Raw genomic sequence first — 14,739 nt, 5'->3', positions numbered from 1 at the left:
GCATATACACAGTCATGAGTGATGAGGGGACCACCAACAGGTTTGATTCCTCAGATAGGTAATACAGGCTATGGCTGTTTAATTATGATCAACAACAGGACATACTCACTTTCATCAACAGACTGTCTTCATGGTCTCGGTCATGTTATGAAAATATTACACCTCATAAGCCTGATTGTGATCAAATAAAAAGCATAAATAATGAAATAATGGGCACATTAATGCATTTCCAATGTTTGGTATGTCAGATACATATAGTGGCACAGCAAAAACCAGCAGCTAAAATTAAAACTAGTATACAAAAAAACAACAGACGAAAACCGGCAACACTAACTGCAACACGCTGAAGGCTTAGAAGGCCAAGCCAACAGTATGAAATAATAACCACTGCACAAATGTAAAGCTAAGTTCTTTCATTCTTTAATTCAAACTTCTTCAGAGCTTCAGTGAAGTACAGCAAAAAGCCATTTTATATGTTAAAATTAATTATCTGACGGGGAGTTCAAGATGGCCGCCAGATAGGAAGCATATACTTCTGCCTGCTCTCAAATCTAATCAAATCAATGTAGCTACTTTATAAATAAATCAAAAAAAAAATCTAAAACATCATAAAAGGACTCTGAATATCACTTATCTGCTCTTCTTTCTCGAGAACAAGGAACGGTTTTGAACCAATAGTCTTCAAAATACAGTGGCGATCCTGGATACATGTGCTTGGGCCTGGCAGTCTGAAAATAAGCTACCTAAACAAATAAACAAAAAAGAAAAAGCCAATCAAAATGGAACAAATGGAATCTCAGACTACTAAGACTAGACTTTCCCTCATTAGCTCTCCGGAAAAGGAATATTCTTCCAAAAGGCAAAAGACAAACAAACCACATCCTGAAGCTAACAAGCAAACCCAAAATGTTAAGTCTGACCAACCATTCACACTAGAAGACTTCAAGGAAGCCCTGCTCCCCCTTCAATCAGAAATACAGGCATTTTCTGTTAAGCTGACATCTTTTGGTAATAATCTGGAGCACATGATGGCAAGAATGGAGCAAAATGAAGCTAAAACCTTAAACAATGAAATAAAGATACAAGAACTACAACATGCAGCTGCAGAGAGAGACATCACCATTACAGAAGTGAAACAAAAAATTATCGACCTAGAGGCAAGAGCTAGACGTAATAACATACTAATCAGAGGCATTCCTGAGAAATATGAACAATCGCAGCTTTCTGGAATTGCAAAAGAAATCATTGACATTGTACTAGACAACAAAGACTTGTCTAAAATGGTAACAATTGAGAGAATACACAGGGCACTAAGGAAAGATCAAACTTCTGAAAGTCCTAGACAAGTCTATGTCAGGATATTAAATTCCGAGCATGCACAATCCATAATTGTTAATGCCAAAAAGAAGAAAAATATCTCCTGGAATGGATATAAAATCACAATAGCACAAGACCTGCCTCTCCCGATAAAACAGTCATGACAAGCTCTATCTCCTTTCTGTAGCTACCTACTAAACAAAAACATTAAATTTCAAATGAAATATCCGGCGACTCTCTGCTTTCAACACAAAAATGCCAGTTACTCAGTTAAATCTGTCCAAGAAGCTAAATCATCATTTTTGAATGCGTTTAAAGAGGTTCCTCCAAATACAGTTTAAAGGTAACCCTACTAGACTAACTTATGACCATAGACCATAGACAATTACTTGCTATACATTACCAATCAAAATTACCATTACCAAGACTCTAACTGTAAATAGTTGAGACAGAGACCAGCACAAAGAGAAATTGCACTTATCGTCTTAGGATTCCATTGTTGGGCCTATACTACCAATAAACACTAAACCTGTATTCTCTGACCTTGCAAAGCACGCACAAGTCATGACGCTGCATTGGATTCTTAAAAGGGGAGAGAGGAAGAGAAAGGGAAAGGAAGGAAAAAAAAAGGAAAACAGCTTTAAAGGAAACAAGTATAATAATCGCTATTGCATGTCACAATGTTCAAAGAAATAATACAGAAACACTTCTCTTCTCTTCAAACACAAATAAAAACAAATTCAAGAAGTATAAGACTGCTACATGCAAGAAAAATTACTCTCCCAACGCCAACCTATATATGCTGACGAACTATATGGGATGACAAATCCCAGCTATATAAGATCATTGATTGAACAAAATAGATAAAACCCAATACGCAAGATGTTTAATTGAGGGAGAGGATAAGAAGAGAAAGTAGAGAATGGCAAAATCTGACCCAAGGGTAATCCAGAAAATCGTTCTTGGAACCGCGTAATGTAACACAAACTACACATCCCTAAAATTAGATATGGAACTGCTGATATAGCAATACAACACCGACCTAAATGGCAAAGCGAATGAAGAAATTTACAAGACATTGCATACCTGCTAAGAATGAGGAGAACTGATGTTTATTCCTTTTCTCTGTCCCTGACATAATAACGTGTGACTGAGCCAGCTACCAGAGTCTTGAAATTGTAGTGAATGCAGGTTCCCGGAAAGCAAAATCCATTGTTTTCTCAGAATTTTTTATTAAACGGAAATGCGCAAAGTACGCATTCCAGGTTTGTTAGATGAGGCACTACGCATATAAGGTCAAAGAGCAGAGCCTCCACACAAACAACGAAGGGTTGACAGTTCTCATGCAAACAAGCATGGTCGACAGTACTGCTATGTTATGCATCGCCCATAAAGTCAAAGAGCTCCTTTCAGATTCCAGATGTAACTGCTCAACTCTAACATACCCCGGCCAACTTAATTCCATGGAAACACACATACAAATTGAAAATAAATATCTGCTTTGCCTCTGAACATTTTTTTTTTCACATTTCAGAGACTGTACTAAATAATCTGTGCCGATGTGAAATTACAGCATATTGTAAAACGGGCCTTTTTATAATCCTTAAAATTCCCTAAGGTGAGTGTCTATGGCCACAGATTGAGGATGTCTTGCTAGACCACAGACAGAAATACAGGGATTTCACATATAGCTTAAAACAACTCATGATCAGCTAGAGGACAGAACATAAATTTGAGTAGCCAACACCTAACTCATCATAAAGGAAGGTGGATGGCTGTCATTGCCTAATTTTCTGTCTGTGGACTAGGGGACATCATCACAAAACATCATAAGATCCCAGATGTCAGTGAATCTTTGCACTATATCAACAGGAATGTAAGCAGCATCTGATAAAGCTCTGGGAAAATACATAACCAGTGGCCCCCTAAAATGTGTCCGAGAGAGATTAAAAAAAATGACTACTTAATAAGAGTTCTTTCTCCTTAAGAAAAAGATGACCTGCCGAGTAATTGAGTGTGTTAAAGGTATTAATTCATATAATAGGGGTCACTAATAAAATAGAGAGTGTCTTTAAAGAACTGGGCTGTATAAATCTTGATAAATAATCCTGATATCATAATTTGGCAACATACTTAGCAGGCAATGATTTACTTTGCTGTATGTACAACATATGAATACATGTGAAATCAGCGGAAGGGGAAATTGTCTTAAATTTCAGAGGAATATGTAATATTGCGTTATGTACTTTTCAGAGATAGCATGTTGTAACCTTACTCTATAGCACTGTCAAAAGTTATTATAAAACAACATCAAAAAGCTGTGCCAGTATATACATGACTTTACTGTGTGTTATCGGAGGTCTAACAATCGCAAATAGCATGTCGTCTTTTTTGTAATGTATTTCATAGCAATTATACCGAAGGTCATTAAAAGCTAAGTCTAAACTAAGAGAAATTACATAAAATATGGGCAGACTGCTACAGGATTGGTACATCTTAATATAGATTCCAACTCTTAACTATGAGAGACAAAATCTCTATGGAACATAATTTCAAGTATTAAAAATATAAACTTCAACCCTTAAGCTATCTAATCAGGGAATGGGTCTAAGTAACATCTTTTTCAACTAATAATTAAAATGCTATACCATTAATAAGTAATTACAAGCTTATGCAGGCAAGGAAGTTATTATAATGCTAATTATCTGATGGATCTTAGAATAACAAGAGAATTTTGTATTATAGTTTGTTGTGTACATAGTTTTAAAATGCCTCTTACAGATAATAGGAGGTTGTGGATAAGCATGAGGGATGGTCTGCAAGGGGTGGGTTGTCACTCATTAATTCTAAAAATGTCGATAACACTTAAATGTAACTTACATATCATGTACTCAAAATATTATCATCCCTATAGAACCATTACACCAGCATTCAAATTGCACAGACAGTAAAGACAAAATGATACTACTGGAATCATGGAATGTTAAAGGTCTCCAAAATAATAAAATAAATAAGTTAATTATGCACTTAATCTATAAATCAGAAGCTGAAATAACGCTTATACAGGAAACACACATGACCACAGCTCAATGGGAGAAGGAAGCAAATAAGAAATGGGAAAAATTGATTATAGCAGCTGGAAATGATACTGCGTCTTAAGGGGGTAGCAATAGTAGTTAAAAACTCTTTCAAAGGGACTATAAAAGCAAGTGACAGCGATCCCAATGGCAGGTGGTGCTACTTAGTATGTTCCCTTCCACCTCTCAATAGAAATATTCTTATCCTAAATGTGTATGGTCTATGTATGTACCAAACCACTTTTCTTTATGATATATACTCAATTTTAGAAAAATTCCCAAACCATTTGTATTTATTAGGAGGGGATTGGAATATGATTAGCAGACCTGAACTTGACAGAATGAACAAAGAGAATAAACAACCAGTGGACTTAACAAATCTTATAAACGAACTAATGGAAGATTTTAACATATTTGATCCCTTTGAATTGTTCAGACAGGACTCTGGAGTCAGTAAATACACATTTTTTTCAACATCCCATAAATCATGGTCCAGAATAGATTTTTTTTTTAATTTCAACCAATTTCAAAAAATTCAAAATAAAATATAGTGCGGATCCTAGAACCCTGTCTGATCATGCAAAAATCTATCTAAAAATAAATGAGACTAAGCCAAGCACAAAAGAGAAACATGCAGTTAACTGGACCTTGAATCATAACCTTTTAAAAAATAAGGAAACTTGCCAAGAAGTGACTGAACTACTTGACTAGACCTGTAGTAACTTAGAAAAAACAAATATTCCATTTGATATACAGTGGGCAGCTGCTAAGGCAACACTCAGAGGAATATTAATACAAAAAGCATCAATACTCAAAAAACAAATCAAATCCCAGGTTGATAATCTAGAACTTAAGCTAAAAAATCTTGAATTACAAATGCAACAAAAACAATCTCCAGATCTCGAGAAACAGGCCATTCGGATACAAAAACAATTGCAAGAAACACAAATGAATCACCTATCGCTTATTGAACTTAGGCTATTACATAGATATGCTGAATGGGCCCAAACTCCCTCTAAGGTCCTAGCCAGAATAATCAATATAAAACCCCCTTCTTCCAAAATAAAAGAAATTAAATATAATAATAAAATATTTAGCTCGGATGAGGATATTATAAAAATCTTTGAAGAAATATATCAAGAGATATATGGCCCACATCCTCAAGAAAATCTAATAGCTTCCAATATGTTTTTAGATGAACTACACTTCCCACAAATCAATGATACCCAAGTTAAGCTTCTTAAACAACCAATAACTACTGAAGAAATATCTTTAGCCATCAAGAAAATGAAAGTAGGGAAATCTCCAGGCCCAGATGGCTATACATCAGAATTTTATAAAGCCTTTGAAAAGTTTTTAGTCCCAATTTTACTAAAAGTGTATAATTACATATTAAAATATGGGATTACAGATCTATACATAAATAACTCTAAAACAATTTTCATCTCAAAACCTAACACACCTGAACATAACCCTAATGACTATCATCCAATTACATTAATTAACCTTGAAATAAAAATACTAGCAACAGTACTGGCACAAAGAATGGCCAAAATACTACCCTCTATTATATCGTCTGAGCAGTTAGGCTTTATGAAAGGCAGGCAAGTCTGAGATAATACGTTAACAATAGAAGCAATAACAAATATGACAGCTAAAGACATCTCCCCTAAATATGTACTATCCGTTGATGCAGAAAAAGCTTTCAATCGAGTTAACTTAAACTTCTTGTTCAAGGTTTTAAAGTGTTTCACTTTTCCCGAAGAACTTATAGCCATGATTAGAGTCTTATACAATAAGACCACTACCACACTTCATATAAATAAAAAGAACTCACATCCTATACGCATACTCAATGGTACTAGACAAGGTTGTCCACTTTCCCCTTATCTTTTCAATCTTTAATTAGAAGTTCTCCTTCTGAAGTTAAGTCAAAAAACATTTAACCATACTATCTATATCTCAAGGGTTCAAATTAAATACACGGCATTTGCTGACGACCTTAACATTTACTTTCAACACCCCTCCACTGACCTTGTTAAAATTTTAAACTCGGTTGACAAATTCTCGGCAATTTCAAACTATGCCATGAATCCAAATAAATCCAAAATATTCCCATTAAACCCTTTTAGCCATAAGGAAATTTTCTTCCCAGAGTCAAAGATCAAAATAGAATACTCACTCAAATACTTAGGTGTTACCTTTATTTACCCGCATAAAGAAATTATAAAAGAAAACCTTTACATGGTTTGGTCAAAAGTCACAAAAGATTTGGATAGATGGAAAAACCTAAACCTTTCTCTTCTATCCAAGACATCAGTCATAAAAATGAATATTCTTCCCAAAATATTGTACCATTTTTAAGCGGTTAGCCAAAATGTCCCAAATAAATTCTTTTCCAAATTGAAAACAACACTGGGTAACTTTATATGGCATCCAAAGAGCGTTAGAATTAGTTATAAAAAACTAACACTACCCAAAGAAAGGGGCGGCCTGAGTCTTCCTGACTTTCAGACATATTATCATATTATTAGAGCTAACCATATTATGCGCCTAACCCAATTTGAACCTTATGATAGTTCCTGGAACCCCCTCTGGATAAAAATCTACTACCAGAATATAAATACCTTTAACATTAACCCAAAAGCTATTCCCTTTCTTAGCAACAAAACCCTAAGGTACTTCAAATTACATCCTGTAATAATTAATAATGTACTATGTTTCCAAAAGCTGGTTGCTTCCTTAAACATAAAGAATTCCATAATTATGGCACAACCAATACATATAAACCCTGAAATCAAACTAAATAACAAAATGCTAAACCTAGAAAACTATCCAAATATTAAAAACTGTATAGTATGGGACTTCTATCAATTAAAAGATCAACCCCAAAGTCACATTATTAATGTCTTGGCATTAAATAAAAAATATCGAACAATCATTAACCAAGTAATTTACTTAATAAACTTGAAATCATCAGGAATAATTGTAACTCTACAAGAATTTCAATTATATCAACAATTCACATCCCACTTACTACAAAAAAACAACATGCTCTCAAATACTTATAGATTAATCACTCGAACTAAGTGCCAAAAAGAAATCCTATACTTAAACTATTGGACAACCCAAAATGTAAAATTAACTAATGAACAAAAATTGGCGGCAATACAAATAACTACAAAACTTACTCCTTCTAAAAAGTTAATTTATACCCAAATCATGATAAATAACAATGCCTACCATACACCAATCTTCCTGAATAAAATAGACACTAATTTCTCACCATTCTGTCCCACGTGTACTAACACAAGAGCTGACATTCTACATATCTTTTGGTCCTGTAAAAACGTTCGCAAGCTTTGGTGCTCTTTAAGAGTGAAATTGGAGAAATCAGGCTACATGAAGTCTACCCTCTCATGGGAAATGTCAATATTGAACATTTTCCCTAATACATATACGCCAGAATCCAAACATATTATAGTAACATTAAGTGCACTACTTAAATACTACATAGCTCTGAACTGGCTGGATAAAACCAAAACTACTTGGTCAGAATTCAAAAATCTGGCTATTAAATATGTTTTGGCTAGCAAACTAAAAACTGTCAGTCAAAAGAAACTAGCCTATTTCAAGAAATACTGGGGAAAGCTCATAGAAATTCTATCGTAGACCAGCACTAAAATGAAAGTATGGCAGCCCTATTGTACTGCCCACATTTAATTGTCAACCCCTCTTCCAATCTTTGGAGACCATCCATTGTATTTTCTATGAACGCTATCTCAATTGCATTAAGTATACTGAATTCCATTAATACCTACATACAACCTTAAACTCTACCAAAATACCCTTCGAGAGTGACAACCACATGTAAATAATGTAAATAGTTTCCCTTGTTAGATTTAGAGAGATAATTAAAATACTTCTACATATTAGATAACAATGGTCAATGGTAAAAAATTATATAAATAACTTGTTATTATTCTCTTATTGTTACTCTTATTTCACTTGTTATTACACGACATGCTTTGCCATTGAATGAAGTTTTGTTAGAAAGGGGAAGAGGTACTTTTCTTTTTGCTTAAATTTAGTTAAAATGCTATATAAATAAGGATAACCTCACAGAAAATTGTGAAATACAGCATAATATGTGTTATTTGACCTTATGTAAATCCATTGTTATTTATTTCTGTTATGTATTAACTGTTCTTTTTTATGCTCTTATACAACTATGGAAAACGAAATAAAAAGCAAATTGAAAAAAAAAAATAATTATCTGACAAAGACAATAAATTAATTGTGATAAACACTTAAAACAATATATACACAAAAATCATATAAAAGACTAAACGTATACCAAAAGTTTACCCTATGCAAAAAATATATACAAAAAAGAAAAGACAAAATGACATCTTTAATAAACATTTTATATTAATAGTTTCATTAAGACTTGGTACTCTGTCAGCTTATAACAAGATTTGCCAGTTAAGTTCCTTGACTTCTAAATATTTCTTGAAATCACCACTGTAGGGACTAGGAGTAAATAAATCAACTGCAAAAAATAGAAATGTCCTAAAATTATCACAGTTTAGTGAATGTTTGGCCAAAACATTCATTGCATCCTTAATTTTAATGACCAAAAGGTGTTCAGAAATATGCGTATTTAACTTCCTAATGGTTTTTCCTATATATAAGCAGAAACACGAATCACAGGTAGCAAGATACACTACAGATATTGAACATCAGGAAATACTACAGCCCATAGCTGCAAAATCACTGTGTTTAAGGACAGCATTTGACCTTTCATTGATAAACCTGCTCTGCTTACATCCATTACATCAAAACATCTCAGAGGACAAATAAAGTATACAAAAGCCAAATATGAGGTAAGTTTGGCATCCCAGGCCAAGGACAACCACAAAGCATTCTTTAGCTATGTCTGCAACCTAAAAGGCCATACACAATTGTGTGCAGAGCTCATTGTAGATGGAGCCACCTATACTGAGCCAGAAGATATAGCAAACCTCCTGGCTGATAAATTCAGTTCCATCTTTACCCATCTCTCCCCCTCAACCGTCCATCCGGAAATATCATCAAATATAACTCCCCCTAATATAACTAGAGAACAGGTCCTTAATGCTCTGTCTAAGACCAAGAACACTGCATCAATGGGCCCAGACAGTATCCCAGGATGCCTTCTAAATAACATGAAACATGACCTATCAGGGGTTTTGGGATTGCTATTTAACTGTAGCCTCCAAACAGGTTTTGTGTCTCATGAATGCAGAAAGGCAACAATCGTCCCTCTGCACAAAGGTGGGCCATCTACAGACCCTAGAAACTACAGACCCATAAGTCTCACTAGTCTTATATGTAAAATCATGGAACGAATTATCATAGAAATGATCAATAGAGATATATTAAACCTCCAGACACTGGACCCAACACAATTTGTTTTTTTTAAGGGCAGATCATGCCTACTCAGTCTAGTAGGCATCTTCAAGAAGGTCACCAATGCAACGGATGAGGGCAAAGTCATTCACACTGCCTACCTTGACCTGACCAAGGCATTTGACACAATACCCCACTCAGGTATTGTTGACAAATTCAAGAGATTAGGTACAAACCCGTATGTCATGCGGTGGGTAGCCAACTGGCTCATAGACAGGACCCAGGAAGTTAGAAGTGGGGAGTCCACCTCTACAAAGAGGCCAGTCACAAGTGAAGTCCCTTCAGGGATCAGTCCTTGGACCACTCCTTTTTGTCATTTACTTCGCAGAAGTCTAAGTCAATGTCAGTGGTCTCTAGCTGACTAAATTTGCAGATTATTGCAAATTAGGAGCTGTCATTGAATCTTACACTGACACAAATGTTCTCCAGGAGGGGTGACACAGACAAACAATTGGTGTCAGAGCCATGGACTAAAACTAAATGCCAAGAAATACATAATAGTATCCTTTGGGAAGTCATCCATTTCTGCTAACTATCACATTGGCAACACACCCCTTAGAGTTGACCCAGTATTCAGGGACTTAGGCACACATATAGATAGTAATCTAGCCTTTGATCATCATGTGTCTACAATGTAGAGAAAATCATTCTATGTTCTGCCACTTATAAACAAATGTATGGCATCTGAGTCCAAGGAAGTCTTTGTTCCACTGTATTTGGCATTCATCAGACCTATCATTGAGTACAATGCCCCCTTGGTATGTACCTAATTAGGCATATCCAACAACTGGAATGTCTGCAGAGGTTCCTCACTAAAATAATACAGGGTGTAAGTAATATTTCCTATGCAGACCACCTCAAGGCCCTATCCCTGTATTCTGTCTCTTACAGATTTTTGAGGAGAGATCTATGCCTAGCATACAGGGCATTGTCAGACCCCACTCTGATGGACCTCCTGCATATCCACAAAACAAAACAGCATCAGAATTACCCATTTTAAAGACTTAAACCTTACCTGTGATATAAATAGGACCTGCTGGAGAGATAGATATGTATCCCAGAAACTACCCCATCTATGGAACAAGCTCCCCATCCATGTGAAAGAGTTCCATCCTAACCCAATTCAAGTGCAACTTGGACAACTAGATGGGAAACCAAAAATTCATCCCTGGTTTGGCACCTATGTCTGTAATAGACAGAGGTAACATGTAAATGCTTCATCTCTCAGGCCCATTCTTATGCTTATAAAGGGTATCAGAACTTGTCAGATATTTGGGATGCATGGCTAGGCTTAAAAAGGCCCTTGTGGTCGTTAGCTTAGTAAACACCTATGAACCTATAAACATACCCATTTTACTGACATGGCCAATGACAGGAATATGCTCAAACAATTGTTTGAGATCATAACTCTTCTTGTTGCAAAATTTAAGTCTCAAGTAAAGGTCCTCACTAAGGTCTTTGTTGCCTGAAATGATTTTCCAGTTTCCACTTAAAATACCGTTAATGTGGTTTGCATCACATGGAATGGGCAAGGAAAAATCCACTGACTTAAAACTGCAGTTCCCTTCTTACATGCCATGTTACTAGGGTTAAGAAAACCACTAAATAAAATTGGAGGATATTTCATCCTTCTCAAATCCCTAATTTGATCAATTATATTGTCTAAAAAAGGGTCAGTGTAGCCTTTTTCCTTAAATAATTGCTTCAAAAACAAAACATTGTTCTCAAAGTGCAAATCTATATTAATAAGACACCTGGTCCTAATACATTCACCCCTAACAACATTCTTGTTCATAAACTCAGGGTATTGGCTACTGGAAGCAAGGTAATTATTAACAAAAGTTGCTTTCTTCAAAAAATGTTACTGTGGAAGATAGCAAACTCCACATCCAGGGAAATTTCCACATACAAATAATTAACTACTGTTCCCAAACACCCTTGGGTAAATCTTAAAAAGGAAGTGTTAGCATTAAGGTCAAAAATAAAAATGGCGACCTCCTCAAAATCACCTTCTCACACAAAAAATAAATCATTGATATAACTCCTGTAAAATCAAACTTTATCAAATAGTGGATGGGAACAAATAAATTCATGCTCCCACCAACTCATTACTAAATTGGCATATGAGGGTACCATCCTGACACCCATCTCCGCTTCTCTTTTTTATTTAAAATAATTCCTATTAAAAACAAAACAGTTATTCTCCAAAACAAGCTCAACAAGAATACATAAAGTTCTAACAAAAGTGTCATCAAATTTCAAAAAATGAACGAAATAATTCCTAAAAACCTCCAACCATGCATCCTGCGGTATACAGGAATACAGCAAAGCTACATCAAGTGTAAACATTCACTTCTCACACCCTGAGAAAGAATATTGGTGCAATGAATCTAATAATGCTCTAAGGTAAAACTTTGATTTTTGTGCCAAGGAACTGACAACTGAATCTAAAAAAATACATATAAATTCTGTTTTGGTTCCACCTGTTGGAATGATGGGCCTAAAAGAGGGAATGTCTCCCTCAACTGTAACCTTGTGAGTTTTCAGAATACAAAAAAACCTACCCAACTTTGCAAATTCAACATGAAAAAAATCATAGAGCTTAGCATCAACCTGTCCATTGTACAGAAGGTCTAACAAAACATTATCCAGCTGACAAAAATAGAGATCACTATCTGCCAAAACATCAGAAATAGTGTAGACATAATCCACAAAATTCATGAGCACCACCCCATTGCTTTTCTCAGATTTCATAATTCAGATCCCTTGCAAATTTCTAAGCTCCAACAAAGCCTGCTTCTCAGAAGTAGTCATGTTAAAAACGTTTAAGGCAGTGGAGTGCTCAAAAGATCCCTAATTTCCTTTTCACAAGCCTCAGAAAAGACTTACAAAGTATGATGAAGAGAAGGATTATATGCACTTCTCATGTCTTAAATCCCCTCTCTCCATATTAAGATCATGCCATATATAATTCAAATTGAACCAAACCACAACTGGAACAGTGAACCACCAGATAACTTAATGAGAGACTTTATTAGGTTGGGCGCATTTGTTCATTATGAAGATCATCAGAACACTTCAAACAATTAATTCCAAAGTTAAGTGACACACAATTAGCATCACATGATCCAAGCCAGCCAATATGAAAAATATGTATAAAAACTTTGTATTAAAAACTTTGCATAATAGATACCAATACACAATAAAAAATGAAAAATAAAAATAATGATTATGTATAAAATATAGATTTCAGCATTAGCATTCTAGCTTAAGCAAAGAAGTAATGGAGCAATAATATTTCAGTTGAGGATAATTAGTGGCATCTAACAGTAACTGCCACTTGAGTTCACTTTTATCCATATGCTCACTAATAATCCATCCTTGTATATCATTTTTAACTTGCTCTATTATTAAAAAATTAAAACTGTGCATATTGCACTCTAATGTGTCTATATAGAGTTTTGGTCGACTTTTTATTTTTAATATCTGCACAAACCTCATAAATACACTTTCTAAATTGTCTTGTCTTGCCAACATAAAATGAAGGACAACAATTGCACTGAGCAAGATAAACTACATTAGAAGTGTGACAAGAAAAATAACCTGCAATTTTGTATTCCCTATTTCGAATAACAAAACCATCAGCACCGTTGATCAAATAACACTGCGAAAAACTACCACATCTAAAAGTGTGAAATTTTGTGTTTATCCGCTCACCCATTCCTCGACATTTCCTTTACTTATAAACTTTTAAGGATTTATCCTTTTTATAAGTAACTAATGGTTTGTCTCCTAATTTTTGGGCCAAATCTTTATCCCTCAAAAATAACTCCCAGTTTTTGGTAATACAATTGATAATAGATGTGCTGTCCAGTGTGTATGTAGTAATAAAACATTTAGTGAAATCAATGTCACTATTAACTATTCTCTGTCCTTCATCCCTAACCCTAGGGGATGGTACACTACCTGGTGAACTTTCTCAATTAGGCATCAATTCATATGTTACCAGATGGGTAGCAAACTGGCTCACTGATAGAACCCACCTAATTAAACTAGGTAAAGCCACCTCAAGCAGTAGACCCGTAATGAGCAACGTACCCCAGAGACTGGTCTTGGGGCTTCTGTTACTCAGGATATACTTCTCTGAGGTGCAGGCCAAAACTAGTGGGCTATGGCTGACCAAGTCTGCAGATGACTGCAAACTGGGCATGGTCATCAATTCTCCAAGTGATGCGGACGTCTTCCAAGAGGGTGTTACAAAGAAATGACTGGTGCCAGAAACATGGCCTCAAGTTGAATGCTAAAAAATGCATCATCTTCCCCTTTTGGGAGAGTGATGTCCCCACATATTATCACGTTAATAACAATGTCCTAAGCACGCAATCAGTTGTGAGGGATTTTGGAACCCAGGTTGAAAACAACCTGACTTTTGGCCACCCTGTTGCTTCTGTTGTATGGAAAGCTTTCTACATGGCCCACCTCATAAGTAAGGGTATCTCATCCAGGGACAAGGAAGTCATAAAATCCCTGTATTCTTCCCTTATAAGGCCAGTTATTGAGTACAATGTCCCCTTTGGCATGTACCATGCAAAGCACATGCAGCAGCTGGAGAGATATAGAGGTTCCTCTCCAGGAGAATCCAGGGCTTCAATCATCTACCCTACATGGATAGGCTAAAAGCCCTGTCCCTCTACTCAGTTTCATACAGACTCCTCAGAGGTGACCTCTTTCTGGCATACAATGAAATCTCAGACCCCGCCTTGATAGGACTGCTGCATATCCGCAAGTAAAGCTCCACTAGAGTAACCCACACACGCAACCTCAACCTGGTCTGTGACATCAATAAGACTTATTGGCAGGACAGATTTGTGTCCCAGAGACTCCCCAGCTGTGG

General features: G+C 35.6%; 1 protein-coding gene across 2 annotated transcripts in view; it reads left to right on the top strand.

Annotated features, from left to right (window-relative positions):
* The window catches only part of TMEM8B (transmembrane protein 8B), a 2,953,746-nt gene that overhangs the window by 1,971,901 nt on the left and 967,106 nt on the right, over window positions 1–14,739 (top strand). The window lies entirely within an intron of this gene.

This window comes from Protopterus annectens, chromosome 1.part1, assembly GCF_019279795.1.
Source record: "Protopterus annectens isolate FY-2018-M chromosome 1.part1, PAN1.0, whole genome shotgun sequence".
NCBI lineage: Eukaryota > Metazoa > Chordata > Ceratodontiformes > Protopteridae > Protopterus > Protopterus annectens.
The sequence above is the reverse complement of the archived record's forward strand: the minus strand, read 5'-3'. Positions and strand labels throughout refer to the sequence as shown.